Source organism: Pleurodeles waltl, chromosome 12 (assembly GCF_031143425.1).
Source record: "Pleurodeles waltl isolate 20211129_DDA chromosome 12, aPleWal1.hap1.20221129, whole genome shotgun sequence".
NCBI lineage: Eukaryota > Metazoa > Chordata > Amphibia > Caudata > Salamandridae > Pleurodeles > Pleurodeles waltl.
Window position 1 is genome coordinate 666353741 of NC_090451.1, and position 24364 is coordinate 666378104.

Genomic DNA, 24364 nt, shown 5'->3' on the forward strand with positions numbered 1-24364 from the left:
TACCCCAACCATGAACCTTGAAACCTACCCCACCCTGTCCTAAAAACTACCCCAGCCCCCCACACTGAACCCTAAAACCTACCCTGCCAATTCCTAAAAACTACCCAAACACCCTACCCTGAACCCTAAAATCTATCCTGTTCCAATCCTACCCCGCTCTGTCCTAAAAACTACCCCAGCCCCCGCCCTGAACCCTAAAAACGACCCTGTCCTGAAATCAACCCCAACCTCACCACCCCAACCCTAAAACTTAACCTGCTCCGTCCCAAAAATGACCCCAAGCCCACTGCCCAACCCTAAAACCTACTCCGCAATGACGATAAACTACTCTGCCCCCCGCCCCACCATGAACCTGAAAATATACCCCGTCCTAAAATCAACCCAAACCAGCCCTAAAACCTACTCTGCTCTGTCCTAAAAACTACACCGACCCCCCCGCCCTAACCCCGAACCCTAAAACCTACCCCACCGTGTCCTAAAAACGACCCCGACATCCCACTCTGAACCCTAAAACCTACACCGCCCTGTCCTAAAACTCCCCCATACCTGCCCCAGCCCCACTTACCTGGCCAATGCATATCTCTCCTGGGTGTTCCTGTTGTGGGCCTCAACCACATATACGCATGAGATCTTGACCACGTATTTGCGTGGTTGAGGCACATGTGTGGTTACGCCTGCGTGGTTACGGCCGCGTAGTACAGGCCGTTTCCCATTTTGAAGGTGTCTTTTTAGACCTTAAAGTACAAGTTACTTACCTTCGGTAACAATATATCTAGTAGAGAGATATTCTAGTTGCAGATTCCTTACCTTGGAATTTCCCCCAGGCGTCAAACTGGATCTAGATGTTTTTCTTCGAGCAGTACTCCTGCGCGCTGTTAGGTTGTGTAATTCGACTCCGCGGGCATGGATGGCATCGTGGTCACCGTGATGACATTGCGGTATTATAATAGGCGCCACCCTGGCGTGCTGACGTCCTTTTATTTTTAGAACTTTCCACGCCAGTAGCCTGGAGCTATGAAGAAAACTGAGAATATGCGCCTAAACTAGGGACCTTAAAGGGAAGTTCCTGTCCCTAGAAATCAGTTCTCAATGCAGGGAGGATGGGCTGGTCAATAAGGAATCTGAAACTAGAATACGTCTCTACCAGATATATTGTTACCGAAGGTAAGTAACATGTACATCTGATAGAGACTTCCAGTTGCAGATTCCGTACCTTAGAACAGATACCCAGCATTACCATCCCTGGTGGTGGGCTGCGAACCAAGATCACATCAAAAAGTCCTGGAGGACCGAACGACCAAAATAGCCGTCTATGCAGCCCTGACTTTCCAGGCAGTAATGCTTGGTGAATGTATGTAAAGACGTCCACATAGCTGCCTTGCAGATATCCAGGACTGGAACTCCGCCTGCTAACGCTTTGGTAGCAGCAGTTGCTCTGGTTGAATGAGTGCGCCAACCCTCTGGGGGTTGCTTTTTCATCAAAGAGTAGCACATCTTGATGCAGAGGACTACCCATCGCAAGATGGTCCTCTTCTGCATTGCCTTGCCTGTCTTCGCACCCACATACCCAACAAAGAGTTGATCGTCCACCCGGAAATCTTTGGTACAATTTAGATAGAATGCCAATGCTCTTTTTGAATCCAGATGGTAGAGCCTCTCCTCCTCATGAGAGGGATGTGGAGGTGGGTAAAAAGTAGGCAAGGTGATAGACTGTCCTATGTGAAAAGGTGTCAACCCTTTGGGAAGAAAGGAAGACCTGGTATGAAGCATGACTTTGTCAGGATGTACTACAAGCAATTGTGGCTTCGAAGAGAAAGCCTGAGGCTCACTCACTCTGCGAGCAAAGATGATGGCAATCAGGAAGGCAGTTTCAAGGGTCAAGAGCCATAGAGGACAGTTATGGAGCGTCTCGAAAGGAGCACAAATGAGGTAGGTGAGGACCAAGTTCAAATCCCACTGGGGCATTATGAATGGGATAGGAGGAAAAATGTGTGAGGCCTTTAAGAAATCTCTCAACAAAGGGAGATTTGAATAGAGAAGGTTGGTCTGGTATCCCTTGAGGGTACCTGGAGCAGAGCCCTGCTGGGCAACAGAGAGAATAATGAGGAGTACCTCTGAGAGAGGTGCAGAGAGGGGATCAACAGATTTGTTGATACACCATGCCACAAATTTCTTCTGACGACAGGCGTATACCCTTTTGGTGGAGGGAGGCCTGGCTGCCAAGATGACATTATAGACTGCGGGTGGAAGGTCAAAAGCGGTCAACTGCCACCGCCTTCTTGCGTGGAGATTGAGCGGAGACTGGACAGGTTCAGGTGGATGACCATCTCCTGCTGCGACAGAAGATCCTCCCGAAGGGGCAGTCTGATTGGAGGATCAACAGTCGTGTTCAATAGCTTGGGATACCAGAATCTACGTGACCAGTCCAGAGCCACCAGGATGACTTGGGCCCAGTCTTACTTAATGTTCTTCAGAACTCTGGGCAGGAGTGGTATTGGCCGAAAGGCACACAGGATGACTGAGCTCCACTCGTGACAAAAAGCGTCGCGTGCGAGTGCAGACTTGGAAACTCTGGGTGCAAAACAGCTGACATTGTGCATTCTCTGCAGAGGCTAACAGATCTAACCAAGGCTCTTCCCACTGCTGAAAGAGACCTTTTGCCACCTCCAGGTGGAGACATCATCCGTGATCTACTATGCATCAACGGCTGAGTTTGTCTACTCTGACGCTTAGATAGCCCACAAGGTGTTGAACCACCAGGGAAATGCCCTGGCTCTCCAGTCATGTCCAGAGGTGAAGAGCCTCTTGGAAAATGAGTCCACGACCCCACTCCGCCCTGCTTGTTGCAGTACCACATGGCGGTGGTGTTGGTGAACACCTGCACCACTTTACCTCTTTACCTTGCCATCTGGCATGTGTCACTAACCGGATGCAGGAGGCCATAAGGCCCAGCAGCCTCACAGTCGTTCTCACCAAAATCCAGGATAGAGGCTGGAACATTGGAATCATAGTGCAGTTTTGGACCTATCCTCCTGAAAAGCGAGTCCAGGATATTCAGGCTGTTTCCAGAACAGCCCTGATGAAAGGGAGCGTCTGAGACAGAGTCAGGTGTGATTTAGGCATGTTTATAGTGAACCCCAGCGTGTGCAGGAGGTTTGCCATAGTCGGAAGGTGGGGGATGACTTTCTAGGGCGTGTCTGCCTTCAACAGGCAGTTGTCGAGGTAGGGGAAGACTGAAACCCCTAACCTGCGCAGATGAGCTGCAACCACCACCATCACAGTCGTTAACACCCAAGGGGCACTGGTGAGGCCAAAGGGGAGCACGGTGAACTGAAAGTGCTCACGACCTACCACGAATGGCAAGTAACATCTGTGGGCCAGCAGGATGGGAGTATGAAAATAGGCATCCTGCAAGTCCAATGCCACTATCCAGTCTCCAGGGTCCAGGGCAGAAAGGACCTGACCTAGGGTTAGCATCTTGAACTTCTCCTTCTTGAGGAAGAGATTGAGGGACCAGAGATCTAGGATAGGACGAAGGCCCTTGTCTTTTTTGGGCCTCAGAATGTAGCGGGAATAACAACCACAACCTACTTCTGGGCCAAGGACCCTCTCTATGGCTCCCTTGGCCAAGAGAGTCTTGACTTCCTAGCTAGAGTTAGCATTTTGAACTTCTCCTTCTTGAGGAAGAGCTTGAGGGACAGGAGATCTAAGATACGGCGAAGGCCCTCGTCTTTTTTGGGCACCAGAAAGTAGTGGGAATAACAACCACAACCTACTTCTGGCGCAAGGACCCTCTCTATGGCTCCCTTGGCCAAGAGAGTCTTGACTTCCTAGCAGAGAAGTGCCAAATGATCCTCCAACAGATGATCTAATGATGGTAGCATAGCCAGAGGGGAAGACTCGAAGGGGAGGGAGCAGCCCCTTTTGACAATTTGTAACACCCAGCTGTACATGGTGATGGTTTCCCAGTGGGCCAGGTGATGGCGATCCTGCCGCCAACTGGTCCTGGATGTTCCAACAGACTAGGGAGGCTTGGAAGTAGAGGAGGGGGCAGGGTGGACTGATGGGACTGCTGGCTCCCTGATCCACAAGCATGTGGAATCCCGCATCTGCGCAGAGGCTGTGAAGCTTGCACAGGTCAGCTGTGGGTGGGTGGAAAAGAAAGCTGTGGGTGCCCCTTCGTAGCCACTAAAGGAGTGAAAATTGGACTGTGGGGTGCGAGGAGCAGCTACGAGGGCAAGGGACAGTGCTGTAGCCTCGGAATCCTTAAAGCGCTTGAGCGCTGAGTCTGCTTTGTCTCCATAGAGACGGGTGCCATCAAAGGGAATGTCCATTAAAGATTTTTGGACATCCCCTGAAAAGCCAGACATCCTCAACCAGGCATGGCGCCTCAAGGCCACTGTTGATACAACCGACCTACCTAGTGAGTCAGTTGTGTCCAGTTCACAACGATTCATGAATTGTGCTGCATCTTTCCCGTCCATAACGGCTTGGGAGAAAACCACCCAGGCCTCCTCCAGGACTCGAGGTAGCACTTCCGCAACCGTATCCCAGAAAGTATGGGAGTATCGGCCCAAAAGGCATGCGGTGTTCACAGACTGCAGTGCTAGACTGGCAGAAGAAAACATTTTCTTCCCAAAGCTATCCAGTCTTTTGGATTCACTATCCGGGGGCGCAATGGGGAATGTGCCAGATGATGAAGAAGCCTGGATCACAAGGCTCGCTGGTGTAGGATGTTAGGTCAGGAATTTTGGGTTGGTTGGTGCACGCCGATGGCAATGGGCAACTGTCCTATTCACAGGAGCCCCTGTGCTGGGTTTGGACCAGGTACCCAGATGGACGTCCGTAAGGGCTTTATTAAAGGGAAGAAGGGGTTCTGAACTGGAAGCCCCAGGCTGAAGCACCTTGGTCAGGAGGTTAGCTTGTATTCTAAAGGGTCCAGCGACCCCTCCACATTAGCCCCATATCCATACCCATAGAAAGAAGGGTCTAATTCTGCCCTGGGCCCAGGAGAGCCCATGGAAAATGGAATCTGCATCAACCGATGCCGCTCCGGATCGTGGGGGAAACTGTAGGATCGCCGTCCATTGTGGGCTCAACTGACGTCGGAGCGTCAACATCTGTCCAAACGCCAGGGAAGGTTGCATTGGCATGACCAGTGTCGGAAGGGATCCATAAACGGATCCGGAGGTGCCCCCTGAGCCGAGGCTGAAGCCGCCGACGTGGAACCCGAGGGGGGCCCTCAGCGACTCTCCTGGGCCCGAAGGTGCAGAGAGTGGGTCAGTCTGCCTAAAGATGAGGCGCATGGCTCATGGGATTATTTAAGCTGGGCAGGGGTGGCACATGCTCCTGGAAATTTGAAGAGGTGTGGAGTCGACCCAGGCTCCGAAGGCAGAGGCCCAGAGCATCAATGCTCTTCCTGCGTCATGTCATCCAAGTGAAGTGGTGAAGTCGAAGAATGTTTGGTCTTCTTTGGCTTCTTTTTGTGACCCGATCGTCTTGATGACTTGGACGAAGGGGAGTGGTGAGGACTCCGCGACTAGTCTCCTGGCCTTCCCCTCGAACGAGACCAGGATCAACGCAGAGTTTAGTGCCGGGCCACCATGAGCTTCAGGGACCACTCCCTCAAAGCCTTCGGGTTCATGGCCCAACACTTGGAGCATGACTTTGGGTCGTGGTTGCGCTCCAGACACCAAAGGCAGACGAGATGCACATCCGTCACCGACTTCATTCCGTGACAGGAGTCGCAGGGTTTAAAACTGTACTTCTGGGACATCCTTTGACGCATTCAAAACTTGTCAAAAAGAGTTTGACAAAAGTGTTGCAGTTAGTCAAAAAATGAGTAGGGGCAGCTCTTATCCGGATTTGCGCATAGGCTGGTGCGGAAAGAAAAGAACTGACGTCAGCGCACCTGGGTGGTGCCTATATACAACCACAATGTCATCACGGTGACTTCGATGCCAGCGATGCCCGTGGAGTTGACCGACGCCACCTAACGGCGGCAGGGGTACTGCTCGAAGAAAAAGATCCAATCTGAAGCCTGGGAGAAATTCAAAGGTAAGGAATCTGCAACTAGAAGCCTCTATCAGATTATCAGTTTTGTACAGTATATGGTCCCAATGTTGATGACCCTGAGGTTATATGTGGATTGACTCTGGAGCTTTTAAAGTGGTCAGGAGAACTTATCAGCTTGGGTGACTTCAACTGTGTAATGAATTAAGACTTGGATTCAACTAACCATAGGGCTTCCCCTGAATGGTCAAAACAAGGACTTCTATAAGGAAATGGCCCGGCTCCACTGTCTTACGAACCCTTAGAGGGATCTTTATCCCTAGGCCCCTGGTTATACGTACTATTCAACCCTCCCCCAATCGCACTACTCCAGGATTGACCAGGTTTTTGCACGCCATTGTTTTCTTCAGCATGCAGGCAAAGTATGTCCGAGAGTCACTTTGGACAACAGCCCTGGGTTGTTATCATGCCAGCTCCAGCCTGTAAAGAGTCACAGCAGCTGATTTTCCTTCCCACGCCAACTACTTAAGGATTCAGAATATGTTTCGACTAACTAAAGAGCTGATGGAGTTTGTCCAAATTACTATAGGTACAATATCCCCATTTGTAATGTGGGACTCTATGAAGGCATTCGTGCAGTGGATCACTCAGCACTTTATTTAACATCAGAACAGAGAGAAATTGCACACTCTGCAGTCACTCCGCCAGGTGGTAATGCAGTTAGAATTATCCCATGCTAAGAAAGTTCTCAAAGGGGGTAGTGACCAAAAGAAACTAAGGCCCATATTTATGTAAAAGTAGCGCATCAGAGTGGTTGCGCCACTTTTTCTGCCCCCCCCCCACCTACCGGCACCTAAAGACATCATGGTTACACTGTATTTATAATACGGCACACTATGGCGGTCATTTGCATAATCTCATCAACATTTTTTACGCTAGCGTAAAAAGTGTTGATGCTAGTGAAGCAAAGTGCAAGGAGGCCCATAGGTTTCTAAGGGTGTGTCATTTTAACGCCTGCACTGAGTAGGCGTTAAAAATTATGCCAAAAAGGGTGCAGTGAAATCTGTTAACTTTCACTGTGCCATGTTTGCATGCCTCCTAGCACCGGAACGCTGCATGCATTGTGCCACTTGTAAATATGCCATGTGGAAAGGGCCTTAGCGTAAAAATAATTGACACTACAGTGACGCAAGGTACTCTTAAATATACGCCTATATCTCTCTCTGATTGAAAATCGAGCTAAGCTAGGGAAGAAACTGAAGGAGAAGATTGGGGCCAGATATTCTAGGCATTGCTCGCTCCCATATGAGTATGGGGAACAAGTAGGGCTAATTTTTACACATCAAATTGCAGATAGACAGTCTAAGCATCTCATTGACTCGGTAAAAGGTGTGGACAGATTAGTATATACAAGTCCTGAGATGATTCTAGGACAATATCCTGCCTTTTCTCAGGGCCTTTACGGCCCCCTAGAGCAATCGATGAATCTGGGTTCAAGTGTTATCTTCGGAATGCTAGCATATGTTCCCCAAGTAAAATGTCCTTTTTGCTCTTCAGGAGGACATTATGGTCTACGAAATTAATAATGCAATATCATTACTAACTGCAGGAATAGTTGTTGGAGATGATGCCATCCCGTTGGAATTCTATAGGACTTTCAAGAAAATTATTTTACCTTTTCTTATCCAAGTTACTCAGCATATAGGGGTTAGCAGCTCAGTCCCGCCATTTTGGAATATAATGCGGATAATTATCTTTTTGAAGAAAGGTAAACCGCCTGAGGCACACTGGTCATATCACCCTATATTTCTCATAAAAGCAGATGCTAAAATAGTTGCCAAGATTTTGGCTCTCCAGCTAGCTCCTTTTATGTCTGGTCTAGTACCACACTACCAGCATGGCTTCATTCTGGGGTGTGATACTACATCTCATGTTAAATTGGCAATTGTTGCTTTTGATGTGGCCTAGAAAACTGGTCTCAATCTGGGACGATACTTCTTGTCGCAGAAAAGGCGTTTGATCGGGTTGTGTGGGAAAGTGTCTGGATCACAATGAGGGCCTTTGGTCTTAGTGGCCGTTTTCTTAGATGGGTGTAGGCCTTCTATAGCAGCCCTACGGTTCAACTGGTGCATGCTGGAATCTGCTCTACTGCCTTTAGAATACATTGCAGCACTAGACAGGGGTGTCTAATGTCCCCACTGTTATTTGCGTTATATTTAGAGCCATATTTGAAGACACTTTATCATAATAATAATATCCAGCCTTTTATATCTCATGGTTCTGAAATTAAGATCATGGCCTATGCGGACAATGTTGCGATACACTCTGCTAATCCCTCAGTAGCGTTAGGCTGTATTCAGAACGAGGCCAGCAGATTTGCTAAGTTTACGGGATACAAATTGAATCTTGATAAAACCCGGGTGTTTGTTAACTTTCAGCCAGAAAGCCCCATCCCTGGAGCTACTCCATCAGCTACTTATCTCTGGGTTCCACTCGCTCCGCGAGTAAAACAAATATCCAAACTCAACTATGAGCCTCTCTTGCGGGAGGTTACGTAGAATTTAAAATTTTGGAACCGGCTTCCAATAGATATTATCGGATGAATATTAAGATGAATATCTTACCCAAATTTTTATACCTGTTTCGATCAATCCCCCTACGAGTCCCCAATTTTTTCTTTGCTGGGCGACTGCGTCTTACTTACGAAGGATAATCAAGACCTAGTCGCATTCCATATTGAATGGTGCTTGGGCAAGAATGCAGAATGCTTCTATTTAGGCTCGGGGATCACAACTATTTTAAGCCGGTAAGATTCAAGTGTATTAGGGATATAATATATTTGGAGTGAAATCACTGTTAAATATTCACTGTTGCTTATAAGTCCGGACATGCCTCTCTGGGATAATACTTTATTACCCTCAATTTCCCAAGACAAGGTCTGTCAGAGCAGGGATATCCAGGGAGTCCTACATTTAGGACACCTTTACGATCTCAGTGGTTTTGGCACGTTTGGTGATTTGCAAAGCAGGTTTGAGCTCCCTCCTCATTCTTTTTTTTAAGTATATGCAGATTAAGGATTATTTTTTGGTAAGATGTAGGTTGGTAGCTTTACCCTCACACTCTGACTTACTTTCATGTCTACAATATGCTTCAGAGAAGTCCCTAATTAGCAGCGTGTATCATAGCTTCTGCCAGCATCAGGCTAATGATAGACCTCTGCTGGCTGACAAATGGAACCCGGTTCTGGGTCAGGCTATTGCTCCCTCACATATTTTGACAGCATGGGAAGCACTTGAGCGATTGGTTCACTCGATTAACTTAAAAATTCAACAATCCAAAACCATGTGTATGTTGTACTATACGCCTGGCAGGATAGCGCAGTGGGCCCAGAACAGCAGTTTAGATAAGACTAAGGGCCATATGTACGAACACATTTTCTCATAGACACAAAATGGGTAAAACCCTTTGCTACATCTGGCCCTAAGTGCCCTAAATGAGGATTTCCAGCAACGGATATATTACATACGTTCGCCTCATGTCCCAAACTGGGGGGCTTTTTGACCGATGTGAGTCAGCTTATGGTGTTGTGTATTAGTAATGACCTACATTTTACCTATAAGGAAATCATGCTGGGCTACAGACTGGGTGTAGGTTCGGGAATTAGCCGACTGCTATATGTTGGTATTGTAACTGCAAGGCTTTGCATTGCGTGAGTTTGGGTTTCTGACATGCCTCCTGTGGTAAGTGAGCGGTGGGCCACCTTTAAGCAGTTCTACGAGCAGGAACTCGCAATGGCTAAATCAAGGGGCATGCGTTTGATTAATAAATGTGATCGTACCTGTTCCAGGTTTAATTGTGAACCCTAGTTTGTATTGGTGGGCCTAACCTATGTGTCGCCATATAAGTCTGAATTATTGTCTCCTATGCCTAGCATGCTCCTTTCTTTCTCTTTTTTATTGTTCCCTTCTGTGGGAATGATGGTTTGATCGTAATTGAGAAATAAAAAAACAATAAAAAAGATGATTACTTGGTTAACTAGGCATGCTTTAAGAATATAAACTGTTGTGATGACTTCAAAAGATGTGGCAGTAAAACTAAACATAACAAAATAATATTCTTTCAGGTGTCTCCTGTGCTGGTAGGTCCTGAGTTAATAGGTGGTGTAGATACTGGGGCCACTTGCATAGCAGAGGAACTGCAGACATATTTTTATTCTTCACAAACTCATTTCTACAGGTTCAGTTTACAGATGTTTACAGCCATTGGAGCATTTTAAAAAAGAAAGCTTTTGCAGATTCTGCTTTTAGTGAAGCTGAAGGATGTCTCCTGGAAGGGAGTAAATAGCCTGATATGCCAAATAAGGAGTTGTTTTTGGGATGACCTGCCTATTGCTGAAAAACACATCCTATGCAGCCCATGCCCGTTCACCACAGCTTGCCATGGTAGTCTGGGGGGACGTTTTCTGTTCTGTATGACTGGCTGACACATGAGCTGCTCTGTCCATGTTCCTCAAAAAAACTAAAATACTGCTGCATATTAAAGTACCACGTAAACCCATCTGGTCCTTCCCGGAGCCATAACACCATGGACGAAACTTAAATAGCTCTGAATGGACTTCAGCTGCCTCCTTAACTGCTGAGAAACTTATCATGAACCACCGCCACCCGTAGAATGATACCATATCAAAAGCATGCTATAGCCATATCTGCCCCGATATACTATCTTCTCAGGATAGTAAAGGGGACTAGAATTTTTAGTTGCTCTGGTCACCACACTTGCATTTCATTAGATTTTGCTGTATTGAAACCTGGTTATACAGTGTTGTAGTAAAACACCGGGGCACTATGATTCTCTGTCTCAGCAATGCATATCATTTGCCTATGCTTTTTGATGTGTGATGTATTTGTAATACATATGGCCTAAGCTTTTCACTGCACATTAATGTAATTTGAATGTTGACGTTTTGAACCTTGTAAATATATGTATAGCTAGTAATTTTATATTTTTATGTTTTTAACAGACTTGAGGAAGCCTTTGATCTATGAAATACGTGTTGGCCGTGGATGTAGCAAACCAGATATGGACTGTAGCAACTGAAATACGATTAGCAGATTTTTCCAGTGATTACAAGCTTCAGAATCCTTTAATGTATGGACTATTCTATGGAGTGATTTGTTATTGAAATAATTTGAAGAATTAAGACTGTAACTTTAGCTTCTCCAATAGTGACAATGTATCGTTTTCCATGATTTATGACATATAAGCTATATTTGTATTATATGTAATCTAAGCTTTTTGGTGCACTTTTATGTAATTGGAATGTAAGAGTTATGAACTTTGTAAATATATGTATATCTAGAGATTGTATGTTTTAATGTTTTAAACAGTCTTGAGGAAGCTATTGATTAGCAAAACCAATGTCAGCTGTGGATGTAACAACTGAAATATGGACAGTAACAACTGAAATATTGATAGCAGATTTCTTCCTTTGATTACAAGTTTCAAGATTGATTCATTTTATGGGCTATTCTAAAAATAAAGTGATTTCTTATTAAATACATTGAAGAATTAAAGCTGTGTTTTTATCACTCACAATAGTGTGCATGATGTATTGTTTTCTCTAGTATAAGGACCCGCAGGATAACAGGTGCATATGAGAGTTGAAGCGCCTGGCAATTGCCTTGTTTTAGCCATACAAGTATATTGAGTTTTTCATGTCGACATGCAAAAATATTGTCACCCTAATATCACCAAAAAGAATATTGTGAATGTTATTATATATTGGTAAGTACATGTTTACTAGACTTAATTCTACATGTATGTACCGTGAAATGTTATATATATATTATTTCTTCAAGGTCACAATTTTCTGCTTTTCATTATTTTCCACCATATATTTGTGTTCCCAGCTAGAACCAGGTATATAACAGACATAAATAGCCACAACTTCCTAGCTCTGCGATATAGTAAATACAATAGCAGATGGCTGAGCAGTCATGCATGGGGGAAGAGCTATTTAGAGAAAGAATACAGAAAGAAAGATACTATGAAGAACTAGCCATTGAACCCCACAGAGGCTGTTCAGCATTTTATCATCCAAGGACTTGGATAATCTGGGAAATATAGTCTAATCTTCGTAACCGTGTGTGACCAGATTGACCATATGACCTGAGCAGTTTCCTACCATACTACGGTATCCCAAGAAAGTAAACCATGGATAACACGTGTGTCCAATGATAAGCAAAATAGTCTTAATGGCGGATACGTTAAAGGAGTGTAGTAATTTTTGGTCCTCGCAGTATGTAAAACTTCATGAATTGTGGGATATCTTGATTGCCATCAAGAATAGCACAGTCCATGCTATAGCAGTGATAAAATGAAATGGCATCCTGGAATACGTGGAGTCGTTTCTCACTACATCAGTGTGAGGCATGAAACAACGTCATGAAATCAGCTCATGTCTACTTTGACCTACACTCCCTCTGTAGTCCAACAGAAGAGGTCCTGGGTGGCAACACAACAATCGGAGGAGCTAACCTGCATCCCATTCAACAAAACACTATTGAACATCCAACTGCCTGCCTGATCCGACAGCTTCATCTTATGAAGGATGGGTTTAGGCTGCCCAATTCACCATCCAAAGGTTTTAGGGCCGCCTTCCAACTGAGAGAGTACAGTAGTTCAATTTCTGAATGGCATTTGGTGGAAATTTAGCCAAAATTCAGATATTTAGCTTTGGCTGAATGCATCATTGTATTTTATGTTCTGGAAACCAAAGAGGTCGGGCTGGTATTTTTATTATACTGATTCAGATGAAAACCACTTTAGCTCACAAATTAGCATTTAGCAAATTAACGTCAAACTGTTACTTGCTTTTAACTTGTTAATGCTTGTTATGCTTTAATTGTGCTAATAGATAGAAGAGGAATACAAGGAAAATGGGAATAAACATATAAAAAGTGTGAGTGTTTTTTAATGATTTTATAAAATGTGCTTATTCGTTCACTTATGTATTTGATTTCTTAAGGTCTTCACACCGTCTGTAAAACACTTAGGAGTGCTTGAAGAAAGGAGGGGACAAGGGTGGAAACGAGGAGTGCATTTGAAATTATCAGGAAGGCAGATTAGTCTGGTTATTTTACAGCAACAATATTTTGTTTACGAGTCTTGCGTTGTTGGTGTCTTATTTATCGGAACCAATAAATACTATATCATCAGGACTGCTATTTAGCGATGTGGTTAATAGCGCATTATGGTGCCAACTGCACCAAAATGGATTTTTGAGCCAAACCCACATGCCTGAGCCTGTGGAACTGTCAGCGTGCAAATCCATCTCTCACCTTTTTTTATCCAAAGCGCGCCAACAACTTGGACCAGGAGTAGTGTAGACCCTTCATGGACTTTGGTGCTACCCGGCTGAAACCGTCTTTTATTCTGCCTAGAGTATGCAATTCATACCTGCCTGTATAGTGGAGGAGTTACTTTTCTTTTGGACAGGAATGTCTTCTTTCTTACAAAGCTCTAACAAGCCTTAAATTTACGCAGTGAGGACTCTCTGGAGAAGGGGCACAAAGGAGCTGTTAGGGGTATGTTAGACCAGATCCTTCACCTTTTATGAGAGCCCATCAAGAGCATCTGCACAGGGAGCTCCTGTTTTGATGAGAAGCAAAATGAAGCCCGCCCCCCGCAACATATAAAGAGGGGCCCCTGAGTCTCCAATATCTCACAGATATTCATTAGCCGTGGGCTGAACGGGACCCCTTAATGTTTGGGGACTGCGTTATGTATTGGCTCCTCTCTTCCTATTAAATAACTTAAACAGCATATGTCTCTATCACATCTATGCCCAGGGTTTTCCCAGAGGTTGTCTCCAGTGAGGGGAAAGCTGCATTCACACTGCGTGCTGTGGCCACTGTATTGCTGGGTATCCTTGTGGCCTAAGCAATGATGATGGTTCTCGGATTGTGGTCACCGGTAAGGGCGTTCTGCAATCCGTTAAGGGCACTGATTGGAGCGGGTGGCGATGGAGGTACGCCATTGACCCCGTCAAACTTGGTCTAACTCTTTCCATGTTTAGCTTTGGTTATGAAGGAAAAGGCTCGTAAAGCCTATAAACCACACTTCCCCGGATGGCGGAGTTTCCAGAGAACTCCGATAAAGGTTCCCAATCCAAGATGACACGTGGCTGTTTCCTGTGATGTCAGTTCATCTTTGAATCATAAGAGGCAATAGAAAAAGTTTCTAGCAGTTGCAACAAGAATTTTAGATTGTATTACGGACATGGAGGCAAGGATTATACTGATCAATCTTCACTATTCCAAAAATAGCTGCCAATGAAAAAACAGTAATACACTAAACATGTAGGAAGCTGGTCTGGTGTGTGGTGTGTACCTAAGGTACTAACTTCTTACACCAAGTCCAGGTATTCCCTCTTAGTGAAGTGTAGGCAGTATCTAGGCGCCAGGCTCTCTAGAGAAAGCTATGGATGAGCATCCGCGGCTCATCTAGGAGACATACAAAGCTCGCGCAAAACCACTGTAGTCACACAGCACTTACACACATGAAAAAAAAAAAAAAAACACTCAGTTGTACAAAAATAAAGGTACTTTATTTTTGGTCACACAATACCACAAAATACTAAAAGGGCAACCCTCCAATAGGAGGTAAGTAATACACTAATTATACACACTAGTACACAGTAAGAGGCATATAAAAGGTTAGAAAACAGTGCAAATAGCAATACGGGAGCCCAAATCATATACTTTAAAAAAAAAAATGGAATGCGAACACAGGACCCTCACTTAGGTACGTGGAATGTGTAGAAAGGAGCTGGGAGTTCTAGAAAATGACAGAGGTAAGTAACACAGTATCCCCCAGCGACCAGGAAAGCAGGAGTAAATCACTGGAATTTCCCTAAACCACCCAAAAGGAAGGAAAAGACATCCAGACAAGACTACAAAACAACAGCAGTGGATTCCTGGAAAAGAAGACCTCTGGAGAGAGGGGAGCAAGTACAAAAGTCACAGTGGAGTCCAGGAGGAGTAGGAGCTACTACCCACCCAGCTGTACTTGCAGGAGTTGGTCGACAGTGAGGAAGAACAGGTCAGCACTTCAGCCCTGGAGCCGGAAACAAGTTCCTGTTGGATGCAGAAGATGTTCCACGCTGGAATGTAGATTGCAGACGGGTGGCAGTGCAGTACTTCTACCAACAAGCCTTGGCAAAGGCAACTTTGCAGTTAGTGGAAAAGTGAAGCTGCTGGGGACCAGCAAGGCCCAGGAGGATTCAACCCGTAAGGGGGAGTCAGAGGGGACCCTCAGCGACACAGGGTCCAGAGGAGCAGAGGCAGAACCCAAAGATGTCCCACAGGATGGGGACACAGAAGTCAAAGAAGGAGCCCATGCAGCACTACAGGAAGGGATTCCACACCGCAGGAGGACCACGCAGGGGGCTGTGCATCGCAGGAAGGAGTGTTGGGGACTGGAGCTACACAGCGCCTCAAGATCCCTTGGAGGAGATGCACGCAAGCCTTGGCAGCTGCAAGAGATGCAGTGCACGGGGGTACTGTCCTGTGTGGAATGGCAAGGGCTTTCCTCCACCCAAGTTGGACAGTTGGCAGAGAGGACCAAAAGGACTACTCCAGGCCACCACCCTTGATGGAGGATCCACGCAGCTCAGGATGAGAGGTGCTCCATGCAGCCGGTCGTTGTTACAGCAGGTGCAGGGGAGTGACTCCTTCTTTCCAAGGGAGATTCCTTCTTTCATCTAGTGTAGGCTGAAGACACTCTGCCCTCAGTGGATGCAGAGCGGGTGGAAATGTTGCAGTTGCTGGCAGGAGCCCTGGAAACAATGTTGCAGAAGAATTCTTTTTAGAGGCAGCTTTTCGGGTGCTGGAGGTTCCAGTCGCAGTTCCGGAAGCCAGAAGTTGAAATGGAGGTTGCAGAGGAGTCCTGCAGGAATCTTGCACATCGAATCTAAGGACCCACCCGAGATGGAGACCTTAAATAGCCCTGAAAGGGGGAATGGTCACCTAGCAAGGTAAGCACCTATAAGGAGGGGGCTCTGGTGTCACCTGCCTGGCCACTCAGATGCTCCCAGAGTTCCCTGACAACCTTGGAAACAAGATGGCAGAACTGATGGACAAGATGGAGGAGCTCTGGGCACCACCCCTGGGGTGGTGATGGACAGGGGAGTGCTCACTCCCCTTTCCATTGTCCAGTTTCGTGCTAGAGCAGGGACTGGGGGGGGGGGCCTGAACCGGTGTGGACTATTTTATGCATGGAGGGCACCAAATGAGCCCTTAAAAGCATACAAGTGGCTTGGGGAGGCTACACTTCCCAAGCCAGCCACACCTATTTCCAAAGGGAGAGGGTATTACCTCCTTCTCCCAAAGGAAATCCTTTGTTCTGTCTTCGTGGGCTTGATCAGATCAAGCAGCAGGAGGGCAGAAACCTGTCTGAAGGGTGGCAGCAGCTTGGGCTGACCGGAAAACCCTGTAAGACTGGTGGTAGCAATGCTGGGGGCCCCTTAGGAGCCTCCAGAGTGCATGGAATCATACTTCTAATACTTGCATCAGTATTGGGGTATGATTTCGACATGATTGATAACAAATACGCCCAGGTTTGGAGTTACCATTATGTAGCTGGACATAGAGCTATGTCCAGTACACACGTAAAATGGCGTCCCCGCACTCACAAAGTCCAGGAAAATGGGCCTGGAGTTTGTGGGGACACCTCTGCTAGTGCAGGGGTGCCCTCACACACAGGTACCTACACCCTGCCCTCTGGGCTGAGATGGCCTACCATAGGGGTGACATAGTGACCTGGGGCAGTGACCTGTAGTGAAAATAAGTGCATGCACACGGTTCATGCAGACTGTAATGGCAGGCATGCAGAACCCTTTGCATGGGCTCCTTATGGGTGGCAGAATAACTGCTGCAACCCATAGGGATCCCCTGGTACCACAATGCCCCAGGTACCATATACTAGGCACTTACATGAGGGAACCAGTATGTATATTGTGGGATGAAAAGGGTACAGTTACCAAGTTAGAAGGGAGAGCGCATAATCACTGGAGTCCTGGCTAGCAGAATCCCAGTGGACATAGTAAAACACACTGACAACAGGCAGAAAATGGGGGTAACCATGCCAAAAAAGAGGGTACTTTCCTACAAAACACACTACATATCCCATGAGGCTTTGAGACATGCCTCTAATCAACCCACAAATAGTCTGTTGGCATCACATACAAAATAGAGAGGCACCATCTTTACTGCCTCTTTCTTTGCAAGAAACGTAGCCCAAGGAATAAGAAAACCACGTCCGTAAAATGAACCAAGAAGAGTTCAAAGGACTCGTAATGAAGAGTTACCACATTCCAGCATGTCATAGTTCCAAAGGAAGGAAATCAGAATGCAGCAACCAAATACATGAACCCAATCCACAGGAAACAGCCCTTCACAGGCACTTCAGTTTTGTTTTGACTCAGAGTTTGAAAAGAATTGTAAAATATATCCCATCTCAACACATATAGAACCACAAGGGTGGGCCAATAAAAACAGTCTGTGCATAACAGGTTCTCTGATATCAAAGATATCAACATCTTACCTGTGCCAACAGATGAGATAAGCGCTGCCTCTGTGCCCTTAATAGAATCTAAAATTCTTGTGGCAATGGCTAGAACATTTTCTGTTCTATGGCAGGACCGGAGGCTCCGATTATGCTGGTTTAAAGCTGACCAACCACAACCACCCCTCATCAGCCAGGCTAGCTTGAATCCGGTGGCATAGCGAGCACGAGACCCATGTCTAGGCATACTCTTCCCACTTAGGGCAAATAATACAAACAGAACAGATGATGGAGAGAATGCAGAGCAAACCAAACATTCACCCACCCAGTCACCAATCTGGCTTTAAATCCATTGCGTCTTTTGCTCACCATGCCATTCCAGCTTGAACCAAGACCTATGCAAATCAGTCTTGACGGTGCTCCCACGAGAACAGTCTATCCCAAACTGGCAGATCAGGTCCTCCCGAGACTGGAAACATTGATGCTGGGATCAGTTTCCGGTTATCACCCCCTCATCAGCCAAGCTAGCTTGAATCCGTTGGCATAGTGAGCACGGGACTCAAGACTGGGCATACCCTTTCCCACTTAGGGCGAAAAGAACAGATGAAGAATGGAATGCAGAACAAATCAAACATTCACCCCCAGTCACAGACCTGGGTTGAGTTAGTCGTCTTTTTTTGCTCACCATGCCATTCCAGTTTGGACTCAGCCATATACATATCAGTCTTGACCCTGCTCCCAATGGAAACAGTGCTGCCTGAACTGTCATGTCAAGTCCTCCCTGGACCGGAAACAAGAAACCTGTGACCGATTTCAGGGTATAACCCCACACCAGCCAGGCTAGCTTTAATCCGGGGGCATAGTCTCTAAGGGCAAAAAATGCAAAAAAAGAACAGATAATGGATGGAATACAGAACAAATCAAACATTCACCCCAAGTCACAGATCTGGGTTTAATCCATTGCTTTTTTGCTCACAATACCATTCCAGATTGGACCCAGCCATATGCAAATCAGTCTTGACTTTGCTCCCCATGGGAACACTGCGTCTCAAACTGAGAGGTCAGATGCTCCCTGGAATGGAAACAAACATCTTGGGACTGGTTTTGGGGAATCACCCCTTCCTCAGTCAGGCTAGCTTGAATCCGGTACCAAAGCGAGCAGAGGACCCACTTCTGGGCATAGCCGTTCCACTTAAGGCTAAAAATGCAAAAAGGACTGATGCTGGAGGGAATGCAGAACAAATCAAATCCACCACTTCTTTTGCTTGCCATGGCATTCTTTTTGGTCAGTTTTTCCCCCACTAAGTCAGTCGATACAATGGCCAACCTTATGCAAATTAGCAGCTGGCATTCTTCACTAGGATACAAATTTGCATACCAGGACTTCTGTACACAAGAACACAACCAGAGTGGCATCAACATGGTGAGATAGTGAGCAATCAAGGGCAGTGTGACTGATTTACCATACATAATTTAAATCAATAACAATAAGCATGGTTCGGAGGCATCCCTCCACAGACAAATTCTGATCAATTACATTAATACAAATTTCGGATCTCTTCAATTTCTTCACTCGGTGAAATCTTGAATATGTCACAATAATTTACAAATCTTTAACCCGTTTTAGCTCTGTAATCTTGAGCATGTAGTATCAATTGTATCTCTTAAAATCACAGATCTTAAACCAATGTGTTTCACAGGTAGCTGCTTCTTCAAGAGTCCTAGGTTACCCTTAAAGTATGTGCATTTTCAAATTAAGTAACATCCTTGCCACTTTTTTAAAGAACTGATCCTAGTTTATTCTCATGCTTTAAATTGATCGATAAATTTTAAAAGACTAGTTGAGCAGTAACTGGTTTAGAAGCCCAAATAGTTGTTAATCTTAGTTCACTGTTTGCAATCTGACATTGCATATTGCGCATCGGAAGGCTACATTTGAGTTAGTTTGTAACAGTGTGTCCTTGGTGGTGCTTTCTAATTCTGCTTATTATATGGTAAAATATCACACCGGGGGTTGCAAGTGTACAACAGTGCTCCCCTATAGTTGCATTGGAGGTATATGTTTATTTTTACCCATTCTTAGCATTAATAAATATATTTTATTAAGGGTTGCAAATGGCTTGACGAGACCGAAAGGACAAGTACAAAATGAAAAATAAACGTCATGCACTGAGGAAATAATAAAGATCTTTTTTGTGGAGAGGAACAGCTGATTTCAGCTATAAAATGAGACACCTGGCTCTTAAATGGACAGGCTTTTTTTGTAAAGGTTCCGAGCAACCTTCCTCGCTCCGCAGTAAGAAAGCACACAGATACAATTCAGTTTGTTTTGTTGCACTCTACAGTCACTCATTCCCTGAAGGTATTCCAAACTGTTACATTCTTGTTCTTTCTACCGTGAAGCTAGGGTGGAGGCTTGTCGGTCTGTGGGTTCGAGGCTTACTTGCAACTAGATTCTCTTCTTAGGTCTAGCCCTTGCTACACCAACCTCTGGGGCTCCTTACTGGAACAGAGCCTTCACTTCTCTTCTCTGCAATGGACAATTGTATATCTGACATGCTGCTTTCTGGAAGCAACTTCTATGGATCTGCCATGAGTTCTTAAGTGTGAATCTTTGAGTTGTTTGCTGCAACCACTTAGGGGCATATTTATACTCTGTTTGCGCCAAATTGACGCACATTCGGCGCAAACCTTGCCCCATATTTAAACACTGACACCCGACCCCGCGGACATCAAAATTCCACCGTGTGTGCCCAAAAAATGACTTTAAGGCCTGTGCGCCTTATTTATACGGCAGCGTCATTTTGACGCACAGGAGGGTGTGGGCCTTAAAAAAACGGAGCACATCCTGCTGTGTGCCATTTTTTTACACTTGGGTCAGGGCAGGCGTTAAGGGATCTGTGGGCTCCGAAGGAGTCAAGAGGTGCCCTCCCCTGCCCCCAGGGACACCCCCTGCCACCCTCGCCCACCCCTGGAGGTCACCCATGGATGGGGGGACCCATCCCAGGTAAGTAAAGGTAAGTTCAGGTAAGTATTTTTTTAAGTTTTTTTAAAGTGGCATAGGTGGGCCTAATTTGGGCCCCCCTACATGCCACTATGCACAATGACCATGCCCAGGGAACTTCTGTCCCCTGGGCATGGCTGTTGGGCAAGGGGGCATGACTCCTGTCTTTGCTAAGACAGGAGTCATGTCAATGGGGATTGTGCGTAAAAAAAGAAAATGGCGCAAGTCCGGTTTGAGGCATGATTTTTGCCTCAGACCTGACTTGCACCATTTTTTGATGCTCAACCCACATTTTCCCCTATGCCGGCACTGCCTGGTGTGAGTCTTTTTTTTTACTCAGACCAGTCCGCAGCGCCGGCTAATGTCATTCCTTAAATAAGGCGCCCGCATGGTGCGTTGGAATGGCGTCAGCCGGCGGTAACATTTTTGACGTACAACTGAGTTGGCGCAGTTGTGCGGCAAAAAGTATAAATATGCCCCTTAATGTCCTTCAACTTTGTCTGACGGTTACACATGAGCTGATCCTACCTTTGTGGCACTACTGACAGGTTCTTGTGGTCAGAAGGAGAGTTGTGGGGGCATCCCTCGCTTGAGTGGAAGTTCTTTCCATCTCTCTGCTTTTGCCTCCAGCATTTGGGCCTAAGCTGTTAGGTTCCAGTCCAAGGGAGGGTCCATAGCTCACAAAAAGTTGGTGGAGACTCAGGAGTCGTCACTATGCATCCCTCTTCAATGTCCCAACCTTCCTTCTGTACCACCCTACAACGTCATCTAAATTGCAGCCACACGCCTACTTCGCTTTCAAACGGTTTTCATGCAAAAGCATGGTCAAAGAATACTTGAAGGCAAGGGCTGAATCTTTAGGCTGTCACTCAAGAATGCCCCCTTAGAGTTACAAAAGTTGTCAGGTTCTTGAACATCACATTCTGGCATCCAGTGGTGTTCGATACAATCTAGCTTTATTGGGAAGCACTATCTCCTCTATCTCTGCCCTCCAGAATAATTTCTACTTGCAGGTTATCTGGAGAGTGGAAGTCTCTATCATAACAACACAGTGATAAGTGAGTCGCCTTCGCTAATCTTTCATTCGGAATTCCTGTCTCCCTTGTCAAGTGACCAGGCCCAAGCTCAAAAGGAAAACTGTCAAAGTTAAGTAGGACGACACATTTCCGGGAAAAAATGGAAATAAAAAAATGTAAATTAGACAAACATTAAGCAGCACTGACAGCATGGTCTGCCTATTGTGCCAACTTCTCTAGGAAGACTCCTGGCTAAACTTTACATAACACAAGAACTGTTGGGGAAGGCAGGAATCAACTTATCACAATCATGCACACTGCATACATCTAAGCATCAAATGAAAAAGCTGACATATTAAGCATGGGCAAAGGATTATCCACTCAAGTGCTCAAGATATTAGCTGTAGGAGCCAGACAGCTGGCAAACTGAATGGTATCCATAATGTCCTCTTGGACATGGCGCAAGGTTAATCAGCACTTGTGGTGCAAGAAGCGCCCACCCCTCGTGGGTCATGAAGGTAGCCTCTGAACCAGATAGTCAAATTTTAATTTAGGGATCAGGTAACCGTTTCAGAGGTCTTTACACTTTTTAGAAATACACGATGGTTTCAGATTCTGGGAAAGTGGTCCGAAAATAAGAAAATCTGTACAGCAGAGCAGTGTTTGTACATTGTGGCCCAAATGTTTGTCATGATGTTCACAGTAGAGAAGACAGGTCTTTTATTGCCCTGCAGAGGTTGCTTAAATACATTTACACTAGTCATGTCAACAGGAAAAGAAGACCACTGTGCAATGAAAGTGAATTAAGACAGTCTCTGTTGTGCAAAGAGAAATAGAGTCTGGGCCTGGGACTTCTGCTATCACATAAAAAATACTGTGTTATTCCTACGTTTTTAAATGGTAAGGAACTTTAAAGGTTATCTGTAAATCGGAATGCACAGATGTTAAAAATGAAAAAAGAACTTGTAGCATAATGAAATGAAATTGGAATTTGACTCTGTGTTATGTCTTCATATTAAATGCCGGAAATGCCAAGAGAATAAACAGTATTAGCTTTTGATTAAGGATTAATTTCACAGTTAGAGTGGATACATTATTATTATTTAAATTTATTTCTGATGTTAGATTATCACAGCATTACCTCTGTGTTCCCTAGGTGGACTAGCAGGATTGTTGGCGTATCATCTTGGAAGCTTGCAAAGACCGCATGGAGCACTGGGACGGAGAAGACATTCATCCCAAGCTTACACATACATAAAGGATGAGCGAGCATTGACTGACACCATTCCCTGACCCCAGCCCAGAGGAAGCTCTCTACGGCAATATCTTTAAATGAGAAGTCTGATCAAAGAAATGCCAAGCCCTCTCATCTCTATGACACCTGGCTGCATTCCATCAACGCAGATATGTGAGGCACCTGTGACACATAAATCTGAACATTGGCCTTCTACTTCCCATGACACTCATGTGTAATGTATACCTGGTTTCATGTCACAATATCGAAGTCAATAATATCTGCTTACCTTGACGGTATGTTGGTGGTGGATGTTGCGGAGAAATGAAGGTTGATATGCTTCAATAATTTGCTGGAATATCACCTACCAAACCAACCTGCATATTTAAGTACCAGTTTTTAGAGAACATAGCCCTCACTGCAATGCTCCTCCATTGTCATGGGCATGGTGCACGCTTCTGTGACTGAACAGACACTGGAATGGTTGGATTGGATTGGCCATTCAAGCATTTGGCATTTTCCAGAGTGTTAGCGCACATTTTTTAGGCCTGGATCGGTCGACAGGATCTAGCCACCATTTTGATCAATTTCTTCTACCATTTCAGAGAGAGTTTATAACAGAGGTGCAGCAGTGATCTGAGGGGTATATGAGTTCAGTCTATAACAATCATTGAGCTGCTGCTACATATGCCCAGTGTATCTGGGGCGCACCTCTGCTATCTGAGGCACACAAAGGTACGGCCTATGTGGCTGTCAGATAATCCTATTTTATGATGCCTTGGTGAATTGATATGGTTGCAGGGTGTGCTCCAGGTCAGAGTCGAGATGCATTGACTAAGGGTTTTGTTATAATGCACCCACAAAAGCAGGACAGTGTCACCACTTGCACTGCCCTGAAGACCTGTGGGTAATACGGGTCTTTCCTCATGGACTATATACCAATTTGTTTCAAATCTGACTAAATAAACATATCATTTAATGTTTAATTTCCTTGTAAAATATATCACTTAATTTCCAAAATGTTATAGATCTTTCAAATTATGCGTTTTCCTTATTTCATGCTACTCTTCTGTATATTTTATTGGAACTTAATCATTTAAAATGCTGTAACTGTAATACATGGTGGGGAAAAAAAAAAAAAAAATTATTATGGCCCTCTTTTTCTAAGGAATTATACACAATAACTTAACCTCTATTTCTAAAATTATCTGATTCATTCCAATCATATAGCCTCGCAACTGTCCTGAAGCGTGTCTCAGCATCTTACCTCAGTGCCATCTTGTCATGTACTTTATGGTTGCTGTACTGGTGCCCATTGCTCTTTTAGGGTTAAAGGACTCGTATGTTTCATATGTTTATAACAGTTACTTATTTCTCTATATTACGGTTATTAATGCCTGGAAACGTTTGATAGTCATCATGGGGTTTGATAGTGGCTTTTAGTTTTCATATTTATCTACTTGGATGTTAAATAGTGTTTTAATGGCAATACAGGGAGACGGTGTTTGTAATAGGGAAATATTTTTCATGAGT

At 45.2% G+C, this 24364-nt stretch overlaps 1 long non-coding RNA gene across 1 annotated transcript in view; it reads left to right on the forward strand.

Annotated features, from left to right (window-relative positions):
• The window catches only part of LOC138268641 (uncharacterized), a 441513-nt gene extending 417572 nt beyond the window's left edge, over positions 1–23941 (forward strand). Inside the window, exons 2-3 of the long non-coding RNA XR_011200041.1 lie at positions 11033–11160; positions 22754–23941. This is a non-coding gene — a long non-coding RNA (uncharacterized lncRNA). The remainder of the gene's footprint in view (positions 1–11032; positions 11161–22753) is intronic.
• The last annotated feature ends 423 nt before the right edge of the window (positions 23942–24364 follow it).